Consider the following 5,176-nt stretch of genomic DNA (forward strand, 5'->3'; position numbering starts at 1 on the left):
ACAGTTTGGCTACTTTAACCTAATTTTTGCCATTTGGATTTTGATTTACTAATAATGGAAAAGTCTCGGAAAATATAGAAGTGTATGTATTGTGATAAAGTGAAGGCAGAGAAGCCATTTAACCCCAGGGGGAGTATATGTAGTTTGTGTTTTGTGCAACACAAAGCGTTGTTTAGTTATGGGCCCCTGGGGTGGAGTATTTGGAGAGAAGGGAGGGCCAATGCTCCACTCCACAGTTTAGTGGTTTTCATGGGAGACATAGATCCAGGCCAGGGTGTTTTGGACTGTCTCCAACACACTGCTCAGCTGCTGATAATCAGCTGTAGCAGTGGGAATAAACCACTCCCTGCTAGGCAGGTAGAGGGGGATTGCTGGCTTCCTCTCAGGAAGCAGGTAGGAGAGAGGGTGTTCTCTCCAGTAAGAGAATCAAGGAGACTAGGCACTGGGAGTGCTAGCTTCGGCAGCACATATACTAAAATTGGAACGATACAGAGAAGATTAGCATGGCCCCTGCGCAAGGATGACACGCAAATTCGTGAAGCGTTCCATATTTTTTTAGTGTAACCCCTGAGAGATAGGGAATCTGATGTGAGTTAGTGCTCAGACGAGCTAGGCTTTTTGTTATAGGGATTTGTGTTACATTATTTCATTTATGGTTACATTTGCTGCTGCCTCATGTGTGGATTTACGAATAAAGTTGCCAGGATTAAAATAAAATTAAAGGACTGTGCATGTTTTTGCCCTAGAGGACCGTGCTATCTACAGACAAGGATCACAATATGGTGGAGAATGCGGGCACAGTAGCACATTGAGGGTCTGTGGGTGTGCCAGTCATCCGTTGGTCTGCTTATTGAGGACTTTTATTTTGTCAGACCTGCTAATCGAAAAAAAAAAAAAAAAAACACTGTACCTTTAAGACTGTTACCTGTGTGGTGCTATAATGGAGGACCTGCTGAAGGCTCTGGTACAGACAACTGCTGTACAACAAGAGGCAACCGCTAAACAACAAGGCACAAACAGTTTCCTGGCTGCACAGGTTAAGAACCTGAGGGACGCTCAGCAGGAGCATAGAGCTGCCCTTACTGAGGTTTTGCAGATTGCCCCCTGCAGGGAGCGTGGGGACAAGGGACCCCGTAACCAAGCTACTGACATCCTGCATAAGATAACAGAGGCAGTAGAAGAAGTCTTTAGCAAGCTGAAAAGCATGGAGGAAGCAAAGCGTGATGTTGAGAAACACGCAGAAGAGAGAGAACAGGAATTAGAAGGCAAGAAGGATATAACTGAGCCTGAAAGTAGTGATAACGTGGAAGAGAGTGAAAAGGCAGCTGGATCCTCCAAGGAACAAAAAGCAAAAGAAAAAAAGGTAGTAATGAGACCAGCAAAACTAAAGGAAAAAGCGGAATTGTCAAGAGGCAGTGATGGTGACACTGATGACATGCGCCAAAGTAAGAAAGGTCAGAGGACTCCGAAGGGAGAACAAGACAAACTGATTACTGAAGTTGACAAGTGTTTATATGAAAATCAAAACATTGCAGCTTCACGTGAAAGCCTCAAACTTGCTCTGAGTGACATCACAACAGATGAAGTCTTAGAAAAAGAGTTGAAAACTAAAACATTTTCAAGCTCAGACACTGAATCTTGCATGTTTCAAGAGAAAGCTGGAAAGGCATTTGGAAACAGAAAGGTACTGAGAAATCTTCCCAAGGCAACAAAAGGAGAAAGAAAGACTGTGACTGAGGCCAGCAGTGTAAAGTCGGTTTGTGCTATAAAGCATGAGACAAGTAAAAATACACCATGTAAAGGTGATAAGACCAAAGCATGCAGAAACATCCTAAAGAAAACTGCAAAGATGAGAAATAAATGTACGCAAGGCCAAGTGTTGGTCGTAAGCAAAACCCACCCGGAAGGTGCAAGTGAAGCTAGTGGATACAGCCAGGGAAAGAAAAATGAAGCAGAAGCCGCTGATGTTCATCCAAGTGAACAAGTTAAAGGCATGAGAAGCAGACTGACTTGGGGAGTCAGAGAAGACAACAGCGAAGGAGCTGAGCTTAATAGAGAGAAGCAAAGCACCCCAGTTGAGCTAAAAAATACTGTGCACTGTTTAGTAGCAGAGGCTACCCAAGAATGTCGACCAGCTGTTGAACAGTTGGGCAGAGAAGTAGTGGCAAAACAAAGTCACAATAAGAAAGGCAATGTAGCCGCTTCTGATCTAAGCCAAGAGAGAGCGACTGTTACAGAACCATGCTGGGATGAAAAAATGGGCACTTCCGCAGCTAAGCCAAACCAAGGCGAAAATGACATAGTAGATGACATTGGCGTAGCAGAACGAAATATTTCAGAGACACCTGGTATTGCTACAAAGACTTTAAATGATTGTTCGGGAGCCGTAAAACTGGAACTGCTGGCAAAGACTACTGCTACAAGGCCTGGGCGCACTGACTACCTGGAACAGCTGCCAGATCCTGGGAACACAGTCATGGGATTAAAGGCGGGACTCGGAATGCCTGACCGGCTGTTTGATACCGGGGCTGTCATGACCCAGCGAGAGGCCATAACTGCGTCTCTGTACACCCCTGAGGGAGCAGGGAGACCACCAGACAGCCCAGAGGAAAGCATTGCTAACATTGAGAGGTGGCTGCTCAAGGCCGAGCAAGCAGAGGATACCCCTGGGAAGGAAACCAGGCAAAGGAAAGAGGAGCTAAGCTGGGAGTCTGGGCCTCCGGCAGAAGAACAGCGCTCCATACCAGGCCAGGCCGAGCATGATAACATGGAGCTGAGATCAAAGGCTGCATTCATGCAGGAGGAAGTTGCTCTAGACAGCCTCCATGGCCAACCCTCTGAGGATATAGAGAGGAGACCTGTAGCATTAACAGTAGAGCGCAATGAAGGCTCCCAGGAATTCACAGAACTGATGGAGGGTATTGTGGAGCCCTTCACGGAGGGATCTGTTCCAGTGAAGGATGAGCGTGACTCTGCCTCTGAGGGCGAAGCGAATGAAGTTGGAAGTTCAGGGCACCAGTACGAGAATGAACATAGCGATGCAGAAGAGGACAGGAGAGGGGGTGCCAGTGGATCAGAGAATGATGAAGCTCCTGCAAGGCGGGTTGCAAGTGACTCTGAAGATGAGACGCCTGCTAAGCGCACAGCTGCCAATAAGCGAAAGAAAGTTGCAAAGCATGCAAAAAGTGACTCTGAAGATGAAGCTCCTCTGAAGCGTGTAGCTGCCAATAAACATGTAGCTTCTTCAAAGCATCTGTCTAAGCGGACAACCTCTGCCAAACATTCAGCGAGCGACTCTGAAGATAATGCTCCAGCAAAGAAGGCAGGAAGTGACTCCGATGAGGCTCCCCCGAAGCACACAGCAAGCGATACTGAAGATCAAGTTCCTGCTAAGCGTGCAGTTATTGATCCTGATGATGATGATGTACCTGAGCCAATGGTTATTAATGACGATAAAGCTCCTCCTAAAAGTATTCCTTCTGATTCAGAGGATGAAAAGCCTGCTAAGATAGAAGACAATTCAGAGGATGAATTTCCTAGAATGAAGAGGAAAATTGTGTCTTCTGACGACAGTGAGGACGATTTTAAACCTGACCCTAAGAAGAATAAGAAGTCCTTGCAGCGCAGCTCCAGTAGTGATGATAGTGAAAATGAGGGTACGAAAAAAGAAAGACCTGAAAGTGAAGGAGATAAAGCAGGGAAAAGGAAAGCGGCAATCTTGACAGACAGTGAAAATGGAAAGAGAGGACAATATAACTATGATGGTAGAACGTACCTAAAAACCCCATTTTGGCTACAAGACCAGACTGAGAAACAACTCCGATGTTTCAACTGCCACATGCAAGGACATATTGCATATAACTGTCCTGAGAGTGAAGAGCCAATACAATATGACTTAGTAATAAGGGCTCTGCATGGGATTGTATTGACTTGCTTAAAGAGGTGTATGGTGACTGGTGGTGGTACAGCACAGATAAAAGTGGTGATGGTGGTAGGGAAGAGTGCACAAGCACTGATAGATTCAGAGATGGAGGTTACTTTGATGAAAAGTGTTCTGTTCCAGCAAGAGTATGCAGCTGCCCACCTTGGTGGTGTGGCGATTCACAGGGTGGACTGTGAAGCACACCTGATGAAGGTCCAGTTAATTGTGCATAATGTAAGGGCTGCCGGTTTGACCGCTAACAAGTGTTATCTAGGATTTGAGGAAGCTAACTATTTGGGTTATCCACTTGGGTGGAGGTTCCTTAAACTACAAGGGAGCAAGGTAGCAGCCATCTACAATAGGCCACTTCCTGTAACTGAGGAGCAAGTCAGGGCTGGTACAGCCCTAGGTGACGTGAATGTTCACGATTTGTGTTTTAAGGCCGCTCGACCCGATGGGTCTGAGCTGGGGGGGAGGATATGTGATAAAGTGAAGGCAGAGAAGCCATTTAACCCCAGGGGGAGTATATGTAGTTTGTGTTTTGTGCAACACAAAGCGTTGTTTAGTTATGGGCCCCTGGGGTGGAGTATTTGGAGAGAAGGGAGGGCCAATGCTCCACTCCACAGTTTAGTGGTTTTCATGGGAGACATAGATCCAGGCCAGGGTTTTTTGGACTGTCTCCAACACACTGCTCAGCTGCTGATAATCAGCTGTAGCAGTGGGAATAAACCACTCCCTGCTAGGCAGGTAGAGGGGGATTGCTGGCTTCCTCTCAGGAAGCAGGTAGGAGAGAGGGTGTTCTCTCCAGTAAGAGAATCAAGGAGACTAGGCACTGGGAGTGCTAGCTTCGGCAGCACATATACTAAAATTGGAACGATACAGAGAAGATTAGCATGGCCCCTGCGCAAGGATGACACGCAAATTCGTGAAGCGTTCCATTTTTTTTAGTGTAACCCCTGAGAGATAGGGAATCTGATGTGAGTTAGTGCTCAGACGAGCTAGGCTTTTTGTTATAGGGATTTGTGTTACATTATTTAATTTATGGTTACATTTGCTGCTGCCTCATGTGTGGATTTACGAATAAAGTTGCCAGGATTAAAATAAAATTAAAGGACTGTGCATGTTTTTGTCCTAGAGGACCGTGCTATCTACAGACAAGGATCACAGTATATACTGCTTTATTATGTTGCCATGCATATATATAAACTACTAAACATATATTTTATAAAACTAGTCAATGATCGTACTGCTGCT

General features: G+C 45.8%; 2 non-coding genes across 2 annotated transcripts; both read left to right on the forward strand.

Moving 5' to 3' along the window:
• The first annotated feature begins 448 nt into the window (after positions 1 to 448).
• LOC134613164 (U6 spliceosomal RNA) lies at positions 449 to 555 on the forward strand. Its single transcript, XR_010091187.1, has one exon. It is a non-coding gene; the product is annotated as a U6 spliceosomal RNA (small nuclear RNA).
• A 4,205-nt stretch (positions 556 to 4,760) lies between these two features.
• Positions 4,761 to 4,867, forward strand: LOC134613167 (U6 spliceosomal RNA). Its single transcript, XR_010091190.1, has one exon. It is a non-coding gene; the product is annotated as a U6 spliceosomal RNA (small nuclear RNA).
• The last annotated feature ends 309 nt before the right edge of the window (positions 4,868 to 5,176 follow it).

This window comes from Pelobates fuscus, chromosome 5 (genome assembly GCF_036172605.1).
Source record: "Pelobates fuscus isolate aPelFus1 chromosome 5, aPelFus1.pri, whole genome shotgun sequence".
Taxonomy (NCBI): Eukaryota; Metazoa; Chordata; class Amphibia; order Anura; family Pelobatidae; genus Pelobates; species Pelobates fuscus.